The sequence below is a fragment of the Pelobates fuscus genome, chromosome 5 (genome assembly GCF_036172605.1).
Source record: "Pelobates fuscus isolate aPelFus1 chromosome 5, aPelFus1.pri, whole genome shotgun sequence".
Taxonomy (NCBI): domain Eukaryota; kingdom Metazoa; phylum Chordata; class Amphibia; order Anura; family Pelobatidae; genus Pelobates; species Pelobates fuscus.
In genome coordinates this window covers 246,347,456-246,362,714 of record NC_086321.1, presented here as the reverse complement: position 1 = coordinate 246,362,714, position 15,259 = coordinate 246,347,456, and the positions used below count along the sequence as shown (strand labels likewise).

Sequence of the window (15,259 nt, the reverse complement as noted above, 5' to 3'; positions counted from 1 at the left end):
TCCTGACCATGGTATAGATAGGAGAATAATACGAAGTGCACAGTAATGCTGCGTTATAAAGGGTCCAAGGGTGGGACATGTAGCAAGGAGCATTATATGAATAATGCTCAATTCTCCCCTTTTAGAACTTTACTACATTATTACTCGGTATAAATAAACACGACTTTTTCCATGTTTTAGTAGCAATTTGATTGCACGTAAGGTACATCTAGTTTGTATTAACCCCAATAGTGTGTATACCAAGGGTAGGCAACTTTAGGCACTCCAGATGTCTTAGCCTACATCTTTCCTAATGCCCTTACAGCCAAAATGATGGCAAAGCATCAGGGGAGATGTAGTCCACAACATCTGGAGTGCCAAACGTTGCCTACCCCTGGTGTATGCAGGCACCGGTTACATGTAATCGAGTCCAATAAGGATATTTATAGAGGTTATATCTCTGTTTTATTTGACCAGACCTTTTTATGTAGCTGTGGCTGAGCATGTTAAAGTTTCAAAGGCAGGTGTAAATATTTCATAAAGTCAATTATATAGGTGGAGGGCTTTCCCTTGACAAAGATATATGCAGGTTTAAAGTACCAAGGGCAACCTATCCTTGATTAAAGGCAAGGAATGAAGACCAATACTGAGACTAGTTATGATTAACATTTACCAGTGGGTTCGAGGGGAAGCTAGTGACTATGGGATCATACTGCCATCAGAAGGATTTGCAAAATGTTCCTATATGAATGCTTATCACACAGTCAAAACCCCCTTTACAATATTTCATATAGGATGCCTCTCTCTGAGTCAGGGGCTGCCTAGTGCAAGTTCATACATCATACACGTCGTCTCAAGCATTGCTGCTTTTAAGATTGATTGTGGCATTGGAAAGGGTTGTACACAAAATGAAGATTAAACCAAGGCTTGTCAGTGGAACTTCGTGGTTTTAGAACAAAATAACTGATTAATTATTCATAGGCTCTGAAGGACACTATCAAAGGAATCCGGTATGCCTTTTGTCTGTCTTTTCAAAGTCATTATTTGTATTTGTCTCCACTTCTGGTACACGGCTCCCTGCACTATACACGCATTGCAAGGCAGTCTCAGTTTCAAAGGCGTGTGCTTCACAAAAAAAAAAAGCTGATAATAGCATATATGCAGGCTGGCTCCTATCGCTACATACAGCCACACAATGCACATAGTCATGCATGAATATATTACATTTATTGCTGAAATTGATGAGGTAAGCAGTTTTCTAGGATTCGTTCCCCTCCCCACTACTCTTCATCCATACCCTTCGTCAAGCCATACAAAAAAACTAAACTCGGTTTATAAAATCAGCCCACTCTCAGACGTGCCAATTGAGCAAAGGGGGTCTCTCGGTGGATGGGATCCACAGAGTTACATTTGATAACCCTGCATCCCCTCCCTCTCTGCGTCTAGTCTCAGAGCTGCGCCTCTTCTAGAAGGATGCACTATAAAGTGAACTGACAAGGTCTGATTTGTGAGTGCTAGATCCGATGCATGTTCCCCTTGCAGAGCAGACTCCCATCCTCCTACCAGTCAGTTATGACGCTCATCTCATTGTGAGAGGGATTGGACTTGGTTTGTGTTAAAATATTAAATCTCACATCTCAACAGAAAAATACAAATCTATTCAGAACTGGTATAAAAAGCCTAAATAATCGGTTGCTAGTGCAGAAGGATTGTGCATGTGCTTCCTATTCCATCCATCACTCAATACACAGAACTAAACGCATTCCTTCCCCACTGGCACATACGAACACCCCCTTTCCAAGACTGGAAGAGGAGGTAACACTTATAGCGTGATGACGATCTTTTCTATGTCCATATACAGAATTGAGCATCGTTAAATCACTGCTGCATCAAAAGCCTATGCCTACCCAGCTTCTTGTGACCTTGGCTAAGTCCTCTGATGCCAATTCTTCCTGCATATAAAAATAAAAATAAGGCGCCCAATGCCAAATCAAACTTTTATATATTTTTAATGATCAGTGGTTAAAAGCAGTTTTTTTTTCCTTGAGATGCTCCAGGAGATAATTGGACGAACTGGCTTAACTCCCCCTTCTCATTCCATCTCAGCTCATCCTAGGGCTGCGATCCATTGTGGGCGTGGCTATGACTCGCCAACAGGAGAGCAGCGTCAGGGTAATGAGAGCCAGTACTCCAGGCAGGTGTCTGCAGCAGCACAAGTAGTAGTAGGAAGGGAACAGTCAGGGCAGTTTGTACAGGCTTCCTATAGATCACTCTGCTGATCAGGGTTGCTAAAAATCTAACCATCCGCTCCACCTCCCTCTTCCCAAATCCCCTTTTCTATTTTTTATTTTAACCATTTTTATATTAGCGACCTCCCTACCATATTTTTCTCCCCCCTCCCCATTTTTTTTCATTGCAACGGGTCTAAGAGGATGCAGAAGATCTTCTCTTCTGCCAGCACCCATTAAAGCAGCAAAGAAGATCATCTTAATTTAAAAAGAGCAAAATAAAAAAGCAAGGCGCACGTACACACACTGGCTTTGCAACGCATTGACATCCCTCCCTGATCCTTTGTTTTGCATCCTTTACTTGTGATTAATAGCATTCAGTAAGGAAGGAGCGATTTTTCCGTTTTTTTTTTGTTTTGTTTTTTTATTATTAATACTATCCCCCCTCCCTTCCCCATTCCCACACCGGTATTTTTTTTTTTTTTTTGGTCACTTCCCTTTGTGCAATTGCAAGGGGCCGGTCTCATTGTGTGGGTTTCTGTTAGAGCAGCGTGTAGTTTTTTTCCTAGTGCTCCTTTTCTTTTTCTTTCTTTATTTTGTTCAGCATTTTTTTTTTTTATTATTTATTTACGTACGATCGGTTATTTCTCATCTTCACATCTATATTTTCACGAAGACCGCAGCATCCTTTTGTACCTTGACATCAGAAGGTAAGTTGGTAAAAATCTGTTCATGTCTGAGTTCCACAGTCTGAGTAGATGGCATGCAATCTGGCTTGGAGTTTACATCAAAGGAGTAGCTGTCCAAAGCACTCAAGTACTGCTGGTCATTCAAGCTTAACCCTTTTGCCAAAAAAGAGAGTCAATAGCATACAGTTTTGAACAGCATTACTGGGACCTATGGATCTAAAGAACTGAGGACTACAAGACAGATAGGTGTATGGACATACATAGCATGAACCAAATCAATTACTGAGATGAACTTTAAGTACTTGACTGATTTTTAACCTGAGTACTAGTGACTGCTTAGTGCATGCAGTACATATCATGAGAATATGTTTAATGTGCTCATGAATGATCTCCAACCAAAGTGAGGATCAGCATAAACCGTTTACCCAGTTCCATCAGCATGTTTTAAGTGGAGTATTTCACACAGCAATCAACTAGTTTTCGCTTTGATCTGATTAGGCATGGAATTAGAGGATGACTTCTGTTAATTTTGATTTAGGGGCTAATTGCACCCACCAGTTATATTTTGGATACATGTACTTTGTTGCTCACACTGTCTGTTTCTGACTTCAAGGCTAGTTATTTGCTCTCCCAGCAAAGTAAGCATAGGCGCTGTCCACTGAGCGTCTGAAAGCAAGCTATAATGCAGTTTACCCTTATTAGCTACTGCTTATGATATCATTTGAGTAAACATTCATTTAAAAAAAGCGCATGAGTCGCTTAACTCTTTGATTACCAGGTATGAAAGCAACCACATTAGTCTGGCAGTATGTGAACACATGGAAATACATACTTGATACATTTACACAAATTATTTTTGCATGAGGTGTGTGTGATCTGTTGTACAATGTATTGCCATGTGAATGGCTGTTTGGGTTAGAAAGCAGCATACATTCAGTCCATTATAAAATGAAACTTATCTAACAATGTGGTACAACCTTGTGGTAATTCCCTTTTTTCAGAACCTGAATCGTATTTCTTTAATAAATATATCTCTATATACACTAGGTTAAGTGTCAGCACTTCTAGTATGTAAATAACATAGGTATGCATGACTTGTATCAGTGATGTAGAGTGTTAAATTTTGGTTTATGTTCATGACAAAAGTCAGTCATTCTTCTTTGCTGGGGTAGTAAGTTAACAGCTAGGTTTAATAATTATATAAAGCGTGCTATGCAGTAAGTCACAATAAGGGGAAAAAGCTGTCTTATTAACAATTGTTGCTAAAATTTTGGATTCACAATATCAATGTATCTTTGAGGCATATTTACTAAAACATCAAAAATTTAATGAAAATTAAAAAAGGCAGAACTAGTATGGTTTCAAATCTTGGACAATGATAAATTCTCCAAATATTGGCCTAATGCAGCAGTTATGTTTAAGGTTATTTTACAATGGTAAATTATTAGAGTGACAAAAGGTGTGAGCAATGCATTCTGAAATGTAATCATACAGGAGTTATTCACTAAAAGGTGGACTTTTTTTTTAACTCAGTCTTTACATTTAAAATTAACTTTACATTATAAATTCCACACTTTTTGCACTTTGTAAATAACTGATAAATCTATATAAATTTATTTAAAAGTTTAGGTACTGATTTCCAGAACACAGTTGTGAAAATTATCCAAAACTCATAGATAACTTCAAACATGAAAGGGCTACACACTAAAAATTGTGATGATGTGAAAAACAGATTTGCATGAATATAAGCCAGAATGCCTTAGTTGGAATGTTTTTTTTTTTTTTTTTTGTTAAAATCAATTCTTTGGCAAAGTTTTCACATGCCCACAATGTTACTGTTTAGTTAATAAACCTAATGGCCATGAGGATCATGTTCTCATTTATATTAAAAATACAGCAAACTTATTGCAAAGTTGCTGTAAAAAGGTAGGACGTTCAAATTATATAGAGGCATTCCTAGACTAAGGCGCAATGTACACACTTATACAAAAAAGAATAAAATATGGTAAAAGTATATGATAATTACCTTCTATTCCTCTTGTCGTTTTGTCAAACTTTGCACGGACCATCTAGTAAATACTGATCATTTGGATTACTGACAAGGGAAATTCTAGTCTAAAATAGCCTAAAAAAGGTCTCGTACTTGCTCAGCTATTTGGCAGTTATCTATAATTTCCAGTTTAGTGATAGACCACTAAAAGTTTGACTTATTTGTAGTATTCTTAAAGACCTTGTGGATTTTAGTCAGGCAGGTCCCTTAAAGAAATTGTTGTTTAACCCCTTAAGGAAACATGACATGTGTGACATGTCATGATTCCCTTTTATTCCAGAAGTTTGGTCCTTAAGGGGTTAATGAGTCTTCTATAATGCGAATTGTTGTTTTTTTTTTATTATAAACACTCAAGGTTCTAGGACAATCTGACATAATGCTTTCCGTTAGAAACCTATAACCCCTTGTCCCATAATCCCAGATATCCTGACGTTAGGGATAAGCATGTTTAGGGAATTTATGTGGTGATTATCAGTATGCTCAGCGTGTACCAGCCACGCCTTAATCTCAATCTCCGCAGAGAATTTCTCCCTAATCAGCTGGAAGCAGGTAATTACTGCACCTGACTTGCAGCCACTGCTCTCTCTTTCATGCTCTGTATAGACTTTCGAATCTTGGAATTTGCTTCCCTGGGTTAAAATTCCACTGGCTCCGCCCCTGCCGTGACGTCGAGAGAGGAAGCTATATATTCCCCTCGCGGGCGGCGGCAACAGCTCGCTGGCGGCCTCTGCTGTTGCGCGGGGTGTGCTTGTGAGAGATTCGGTCGCTATCCCGGTGTGAGCGTTACAGGGTCCTCCCGGTCACTGGAACGGTATTCCCGCTCTGGAGAAGCGAAAGCCGTAAGTAAGGCACCGGATAAAGCTGGGTGAGGCGGAACATATTCTGTTTCGGGAGTAGTTATGTGTATGTGTAACCCAGGATTCACTCCTTGCCGGTGCAGGGAATGCAGGTCCATTTATGAGCTCGGTACCGTGGGCTATTGTGAGCACGTGACGTGCCGCTGCCAGTTCTTGGTGCGGGAAGTGCCACGTGCGCTCCTCCCGGAGGCCAGTGCCGCCATTTGCCCCTCCCCCCGGTCCAGCTCACCCACTCTTCCCAGTGATATCAGTGTGACTACTCCCACTCTATGCCAAGCCTCACTCCCTGCCGGCTAATACAGGCTAATTTGGAAGGAACGGTCTCCGATAACCCCTCCGTTTCTTTATGTTCTTAAACGGACCCCATTCTGTTGGGCGAGACGTAAAAAGTGTTGCCCTGGAACATGTAGATTCGATATGGTGCAGGAGTAGACTATCATCACTAAATAAACCCCCTCTCTCCATTGGTGTGTGTGTGTGTGTGTAGCTAATTACAGCTTTTTTCATTATTTACTTACCCAATATGTCTATAAAGTTGTTGAAAAGCTTACCAGAAAGGTAACGAAGTCAAAGGCAAAATTGCTCACTTGAATTCTTTATTAGTACACCTATGCAATTATCAAGAATAGCACCATGTCACAAATACAACACATATTGCCCCATCTGCTTAAAAGAATGTTGTGGTTGCACGTGTAGTAGGTAAGTTAGGTAGGACAGTATTAATCACTCTGGCCTTTAAGTGTTTCACACACTTTTTTCACATTTGGTCAGGTTAACCACCTCATCTAAAACACCAATGTGCATTTCCTTCAAATGGATAATTTTTGGGTGTGGTTACAAACATGCTCCACGTTTTACAATTTTGTTTTGCCTCAAATTTTATTTCCTGTTTGACTGCAAATTGCCATGCGTTTTGAATCTGAAGAGTATTTGATTTAAAATAAATATGGACCAGTTTCACATTTGAAAAAGAAAAAAAACTGTTAAATAGAAGTACATTTCACATGTAATGTAGAGTTGTCAGCACACAATTGTGTGAAACTTTCCTTTTGGAGCAGTAGGGTAGTCTTGTTATTTCAAGAAATCTTTAAGCAGCAGAGAGAAATGAAGCCATGATCATACCCTTTGAGTCATTTAACTTGGTTTTAAATATGCTAAACTTTGTGGCACAGAAGAGTGAAGCTAGTTGCACTGCAGTTCTGAATGCATGGTATTCTTTGATATTCAATATAATTTAGTAGTGAAGTTTGCCTCTTGCTTTAAAAACAAAAAAACTTGCAGCTGCAAAAATTTTCTGGTTTTGACATGGTCCTTAAAGGCTTAAACTCCCTGTATGGAGTTCAATTTTATAGGGTAAAACCACCTGCAAGTTTAACTACAGAATACAATGCAGAGGGTGGGGTTTAACTTTTTGTTTTTACACCAATTTGTTATAAAATTACCATTTTTTTCACCAGTCGAATTTGATTTTGCATAATATTCACCAAAACTGTATTGCAAGAAAGTTGTTTTTTTTTCTCAAACCAGTGGGAATAATGTAAACACAAGTTACTTACAAATAACTTCAGTTATTTCACACGTTTACCTGCTAGGTGGTGCTCTTAGATACAATTCCAGTTAAATAAATCACTAGTAAGATTTATGCACAAGCCAGTAACAAAGTTGGCTTTGGTTTCTTGGGTTATGAAATATATATTTAATTTATGCATTTTTAACTTTTTAATGCCCTACTGGGCACTATTAACCTTGTTCACCTCTCTTTATTCATGAAAAACAAAACTATTAAATCGTAAAACTTACCATGAATCTAATGCTGGGTATGGTTCTCGTTGCTTGTTTCCACGCCCTGTTTGTCACGCCACTTTCACAGTCTAATCATATGCTTCTAATAGAGAAGTATTTGTTTGGACCATTCTCAGAAGCACAGAGCCCATATGCCTCTAAGCTGGGTTGGTAGGGTGGGGGCGGGACAGACGGGTGGGATTTAAATATAAAAAAAGGCTTTAAACTAAACAGAGGGGATTTTTGAAAGCTTTCCCTTGCAGGCTGGGTTCTTTGTGTTGCTTGCAAGGGTAGAAGCTGATGTCTATAACCAGGGTGCATTGTACACTGACAGACTTCTTTAAATTTATTCATAGATTTAACATTAGGTCACCCAGATACCAAAGTCATGTGTTTTTTCTGAGCAGAGTTTCAAGCAGAAACGCACATACCAATTCATACCACCGTGAACACTTCTAAAAGTAACGCTTTAATTTGGTACAGGACTAAAGGACTGCTTAAATGTGCATGCTCTCCTGAAGCATTTTTCTGGATGAGAGGTTGTCAAAGTTGCTCTGAACATGGAAATGCAGTGGAACATGGAAATGCAGTGGAACATGGAAATGCAGTGGATGTGCTTTTACTTGCCTGTGCTGCTTTATTCACGACTTTAAATGCTTCAGCAGTATTTACAAGAGTAAAGTGGTGTAAAACTGTCACTTCTAAAGAAGTGAAAGCTTCTCTTTAAGTATTGCCTTAAAGTGAACAGTCGTAAAGCCAGGTATCGGGTAGTTTTGGTATTCTAGTATAATTTATTTTTTCAAATGTAAAATTAATCTTTATTCCAACACTGTTTTATGTAATCATGCTAAAGGATAAAACGGTGTATTCACTAAACCTGAAAATGTGAAGAATTGAAAATGGCATTGCACATTTTAAAACGACTGAAAATAAAAATCCAGATTGAGTTTTTCACAAACTTTTTTGGTGTTTTGCTTAAAACATTCATAACCTATACATTTTTGTCTTCTGAATGATCCACCTATGCTTATCACTGCCATCAGGGAATGACATACTAGATACACATTTTTGAGACCTTTCTTTATAGAGTTATATAGCTATATAGGTAGCTGCCTCACATAGGAAAATATCCCCTAGAATTTCAAACCCCTATCCCTGCTGACATTAAGCATTAGCATTCATGTTTCTTCATTCCTTGTACAGATATGTTGGTGGTATTTGTTGCCTGGTTGTTCTTAGGTTGTGTTAGAGATGTACATTGGCGGCCTCGTTGGAATGACTAGCATTGAAATAAAATAAAAATCCACTGTTTACCTATACCATTCCATTCAATGATCTGTTTTTTTGTTTTTCCTCTGCCTTTAAAACTGTATTGTCACCCCTGTCTCACCAAATTATTGCTTCATAAAAATAAAATATTTAAAAAATATATTGACTGTGTTGGAATTTCACTGAAATTCCAACACAGTTAAAATATGTTAAAGCAAAGTATTTTTTTTTTTTCTCATTTCCTGCAGCTGTCACTAGTGACAGTTGATGGGGAAAAGGCTTTGTCTCTGAAGGATCCTGCATGAGAGTACAATACAGATATGGGATCCAAGTAGATGAAGTGCCAGGAGCTGAAGAAGACTGGCAGAAATATCATAGATGCAGCCGGAAGGGACAAGTTTGGGTACATAAAACTACCCTTTCTCTGGACCCCATATCCAGCGCACACCCAGCAAGGCTGTCATCTGCATCTGTGCAAAATATACTGAGATCCTAGACTCTGGCAGAGGCACTTTAATTGAGGAAACTTTCTATCTGAGAAAAAAATGACATTTAAATATATTTTTTGGTGATGGGACTTGTATGTTTGTATAGGAACTCATTGTTTAAGTTTTTCAGACCACTGTTTTTATCTCTCGTTTTAGTTTGACATTTTGGTGTCCCTGACTTCTCTGTGAAGAGAAGAAAAGGTGTTTTTGATTATCTAGGTCAGTCTGCCTATAAAAGGATTTATAGTAGTGTGTGTGGAACTACACCCACTCACATAAAGCTGAGCCAGGGTGCTTGCTGAACCGGAATCAAACACCAGATTTCCCAAAATTAAGAAAATAATAGAGGTCCAGGCACTCCTTGGTTCAAGACAGGTACTTTATTAAGAACCACAACAGCAACGTTTCGACAAAGAACTTTTGGGGTCGAAACTTTGCTGTTGTGGTTCTTAATAAAGTACCTGTCTTGAACCAAGGAGTGCCTGGACCACTATTATTTTATGCCTATAAAAGGATGGCTATCCTTAATTTAACTTGTAAATGTTATTTTTCCTTTGCGTTATCTGTTCTCCATATTCTTTTTGGCTGTTATGTAACAAAGCTGAACCATGCTTTATGTTGGATTGTTTGAGCTGCATTGAAAGTTAAGTGAATCACTAGTAATTATTTTTGAAATGCAAAAATCTTTGTGCTAGTAGTGCGTTTACACACCTAGGAGGAGCATCTTTTAGAATTTTGAACAAGTCCTAGAACATGTCATAGCCTATCCAATGTGTAAATGGGGGCAAGAATTTAACCCCTTAAAGGACCACTATAGTGCCAGGAAAACAAACTCGTTTTCCTGGCACTATGTAGTCCTTAGGTCCCCCCCCCCCCCTCTCCACTGGGCTGAAGGGGTTAAAACCCCTTCAGCCACTTATCTTTTTCTCCAGCGCCAGGCTCCCTCGGTCGGCACTGGGGACTCTCCTACTTCTCAGACGTTGGCGCCGAATGCGCGTCAAGAGCCGCGCGCATTCAAACAGCCCATAGGAAAGCATTACTCAATGCTTTCCTATGGACGTCAGCGTCTTCTCACTGTGACTTTCACTTTCACAGTGAGAATCGCGGAAGTGGCCTCTAGTGGCTGTCAGTGAGACGGCCATTGGAGGCTGGATTAACCCTAAGTGTAAACATAGCAGCTGTTTTCAGCTGCAGGGTTAAAACTAGAAGGACCTGGCACCCACACCACTAAATTGAGCTGAAGTGGTCTGGGTGCCTATAGTGCATTTGTATAGGTTGTGATAAAAAAAAAACTTTGAATTTGTGCCATGTCTGTTCAACCAGAATTCACCTCTTTGATATTAAATGCAACCACTTTTTATATAATTTTGTTCAGGAGAAACGGGGCTTTCATGTCATATCAAATATTAACATACAAAACATAATTTAATATTCATAAAATATATATTTTTTTTGTTTTGCATGGCATTTTAACAGTGAATAGCATAATACTATTAGCTGTTACTGCAATAAAATACACATATTTGTATTCAGCGATGTCTCACCAATAAAACACTTTCACTGACTAGATCATTGTTGTGATAAGTTTTACGGTTTTAAAACACTAATATTTATGTTCAGCTAAGTTTCCCGAGTAAAACAGTACCCCCCATGTACAGGTGTTATGGTGTGTTGGACAGTTACAGGGTTAAATATAGGGCCTGCCAACCAAATTCTGTGGACTTTCTGCTTCGTTTGTCAGGCAGGTCCCTCACACCGTAATTAATAAAATTACTTAATTAGGTAAAAATATTACACGTGTGTGTGTATATATATATATATGTAATTTTTTAGAGATATTTACATATATAGATCTATAATTTTGTTCTACGTGTATTTTGATATCAATAGAACGAAATTACACATGTATATATAATTTTTATTTTATAGTGTGTGTGAATATAACATTTCATATATATATATATATATATATATATATATATTTTTTTTTTATAATACACTTGGAGACTGTGTATATATGTATATTTAGATTATATATAGAATTTAAGTATAGATAATTTACTTTTACACTGTTTTTAAACTTTATTTAACTTTGTTTCAGGCATCAGGGGGACAGCCTGTCATTCCAGACAGGCCCCCGGCAGGCACTGCTGTAGACAGCAATTCCGTCCATGTGATCGCAACCTCATCGCGATCACATGGCCCAGGAGGGCCGGCTCAGCTGCAGGGGGACTGCCTGGGATGCCAGGCTAGTCCCCCCTTCGCGATTGCCGGTTAGCAGGCAAGTGCATAGGACGGCGGCGATGTACTATGCCGCTTGCCATTGTTTAGGACGGGGCTTGACAAATTTGTTATGAATCTAGGAGCCAGTTAAAAAAAGGAGCCTTTTTTTTTTTTTTTTTTTTTAAAAGGGGCACTAAGTCACCAGAACCACTACAGCTTAATGTGGTGGTTCTGGTGCCTATAGCCTGTCCCTGTATCCCTTATCAATGTAAATGCTGCATTTTCAGAGAAAAGGCAGTGTTTACATTGCTGCCTACTAAGACCTCTAGTGGCTGTCACTCAGACGGCCACTAGAGTCCTGTGTCAGTGCTCTGCATGGACGCGCTGAATGTTACCCATACAGAACATGCGCAATATCCTCCCAATGCTTTCCTATGGGAAAGCATTGGCTTAGCTGAGATCAAAAAGATTGATAAACTTGCAATGGAGGCGAGACAAGCCACGACAAAACCTGTACAGCGTGGGGGAAAAGGGCGAGTAAAAACACCAATTGTGATCGCAGGTACCTGTTGTACACGCACACTCTGACAGACGCACACATACACTTTCTCAAACACAAATTTAGTTTTTTTTTTTCTTTCTACGCCTTACCTTTTGGGAGTGCTGAGTGGACATCCCCTGGGGTCTAGTGGGGCTGCTCTCTCTTCCTATGTGAGAGGGAACAGTAATCTACCATGCAGCTACTCTCCGCTTCCTGTCATGCTGGGGGCCGGAATGACGTGATATTCCGGATCCCGGCATCATTAAACAGCGCAAGTTAGCAGAGAGGAGCCGCTGAAAGATCACTGCTCCCTCGCACGCTGCCCCAGCCGACCGCCTTGATGCTCCACTGAGCCGGCCGCCTCCATAAAGCCCAGGGCGCCCAGCTATAACGCTCACTCAGCCGGCCGCCTCTGTAAAGCCCAGGGCGCCCAGCTATAACGCTCACTCAGCCGGCTGCCTCCGTAAAGCCCAGGGCGGCTGGCTACAACGCTCACTTAGCCGGCCGCCTACATGCTCCCGTTGGGTGGACAACCGGCTCCATTATTTGCCGGGCCAGGCGTTTTAGTTAAAAAGTTGACCAGGGATTTGTCGAGCCCTGGTTTAGGACCGGGTCCACATAGTATGCCCGCCATCCTTAAGGGGTTAAATACCATATAATCGCACGCCATTGCAAAGTCCACTAGTCAGAATGAATTAAGCTGTTAAGTATTTTGGTGACAAGCATGTACTTTTGGAGAAGGAAACCAGATAAGTATGTTTTTAAAGTCTTTATCTTCTGCTCTGTTATTTTAGAATGTGATAAATGTGATAAATAATTCTGAAACGGTTTAGATCGGTGGACAAGATTATGTAGTTATGTGTCATTGCTTTGTTTTATGTGGACCATGCGTTTGGCTTAATTATCAGCAAGAGCTGCTCATCTGTGTTCGATAATACCTCAAACGGAATAAATTAAATCAAATTGTGGACTGTTTTGGAATGTGACATGATTTTTTTTTTTCTTTTTTTTTTTTTTTTTTTTTTTTTTTAAACTAATGCTGTGGATGGAGTTGGAAACAATTATTGGGTTTCTGGAGTCCAACTAAAAGGTACTGTCTATAAATCAACCCTCAAAAAGTAGAGGTTGTAATATAGGTTTAGGCCTATATTAGCAGGATAAGCTGATCCAAGAAATATTGTGGTGTTCTTCTTATTGTATAGGTCATGGGTCCTCAAACCCTGGCTCCCCAGATGTTGCTGAACTACAACTCCCATGATTCTTTGAATTACATAGCCAGAGAATCATGGGAGTTGTAGTTCAGCAACATCTGGGGGGCTGGAGTTTGAGGACCCATGGTATAGGTTAACATAGTATGGGTATGTACATTTATTTTTTGCTTGGCCTGTGAACTCGTATGCTTTCAAATGGGGCCTAGGTAAGGCAGCAGAAGTGAACAAATCGTCCAGTTTCGTGCAAAATTATAAATGTTTTAATTATGTATCCTGTTGTGATTATTTTATAAGATTACGAAGGTCAGAATTTAAAATCAAACCAGATTGGTGTGTAGTTTACTTTTTTTGCCGGTAGATGCCGCACACATCTTTCTAGCTAGTCAGCTTTGTTTACATTCAAATTATACTATACCACAAGCGGTAATGTCATCTGCTAGTTTTCACAAAAGTTGTGTATAAAGTATAAATGATTACTAAGCATATTCAACTGAGCGATAACAATGATGGCAAGCAATCCAGAAATTATATTTCTTCTAAAAGAAGTTGGAAGTGATTGAGGTATGAGAAAGGTAAAAGCACTGTGTGCCAAGGCCTTATTTTAATCTCTGCCATGTATCAAACACTTTGTTAAACCCCTTTGTCTTACCCTGAGTTTTGGGAGATTTTGTTGTCTTTATACGCCTAAACTGTGTTAACCTATTATAACAGAAATTGTAATTTCATTATATACAATAGGAGTTGGTGGTTCCATAAATTTAGTCAGAGTTGAAGGTTTTGTGTAATGACTACTCAGCCCTGCTTTTAATAATACATTTTCAACTTTTAGCAAAATTGCGTACTGACTCGGAATTTTGTTAGACAGATATATTCTGATATTCCGCATCTTCTTGCTCAGCATGAAGAGGCTGACTGGTCCCCAGAGAGGTGCATTGGTGAAGTGTTGTGATTGCTGCATGTGCACAGCAGCCTTGTCCTCTTTGGAGATGCATTGGATTGTTTGAGATCATTAGTTATGATCTAAGCCATGGGAGGAGCAGTGGCCATGATGTGATATGAAAGGAAAGTAATTAATTTTATTCTCAAATGATGTACCTGACTGCAAATCAACAGGAGGAAGCTCGTGGTCCTGTGACACAATAGTCAGGTGACCGGCGGGAGGGGAGCGCACTAGGGATGCACCGAAACGAAAATTCTGGTTCGAAATAAAAAATTCAAGTTGCCCTTGGACGAAAACCAAACTTTTTTTCTTCCTATAATTTTTTTAATATTCGACTTTTTAATGAATTTAATCTAATATGAAAAACTTTCCTTCTCTTGTTCCTCTCCCCTCCCTCTTTTTTAGTGTTCTTTTGTCCCCTCCCCTGTCCCACGGTGTTCTTTTGTCCCCTCCCCTGTCCCACGGTGTTCTTTTGTCCCCTCCCCTGTCCCACGGTGTTCTTTTGTCCCCTCCCCTGTCCCACGGTGTTCTTTTGTCCCCTCCCCTGTCCCACGGTGTTCTTTTGTCCCCTCCCCTGTCCCACGGTGTTCTTTTGTCCCCTCCCCTGTCCCACGGTGTTCTTTTGTCCCCTCCCCTGTCCCACGGTGCTCTTTTGTCCCCTCCCCTGTCCCACGGTGCTCTTTTGTCCCCTCCCCTGTCCCACGGTGCTCTTTTGTCCCCTCCCCTGTCCCACGGTGCTCTTTTGTCCCCTCCCCTGTCCCACGGTGCTCTTTTGTCCCCTCCCCTGTCCCACGGTGCTCTTTTGTCCCCTCCCCTGTCCCACGGTGCTCTTTTGTCCCCTCCCCTGTCCCACGGTGCTCTTTTGTCCCCTCCCCTGTCCCACGGTGCTCTTTTGTCCCCTCCCCTGTCCCACGGTGCTCTTTTGTCCCCTCCCCTGTCCCACGGTGCTCTTTTGTCCCCTCCCCTGTCCCACGGTGCTCTTTTGTCCCCTCCCCTGTCCCA

The 15,259-nt window shown here is 40.2% G+C and overlaps 1 protein-coding gene across 7 annotated transcripts in view; it reads left to right on the top strand.

The window, feature by feature from the left end:
• The first annotated feature begins 2,182 nt into the window (after positions 1 to 2,182).
• Positions 2,183 to 15,259, top strand: part of ELAVL2 (ELAV like RNA binding protein 2) — a 174,794-nt gene continuing 161,717 nt past the window's right edge. For 5 of the 7 annotated variants that reach the window (XM_063455189.1, XM_063455187.1, XM_063455190.1 and 2 more), the window contains exon 1: positions 2,183 to 2,917. The gene's annotated coding sequence lies outside the window, so the exon portion shown is untranslated. Of the gene's footprint in view, positions 2,918 to 5,712; positions 5,786 to 15,259 lie in introns of those variants that run through there. The other 2 variants (XM_063455186.1, XM_063455191.1) reach the window with 2 other exon arrangements.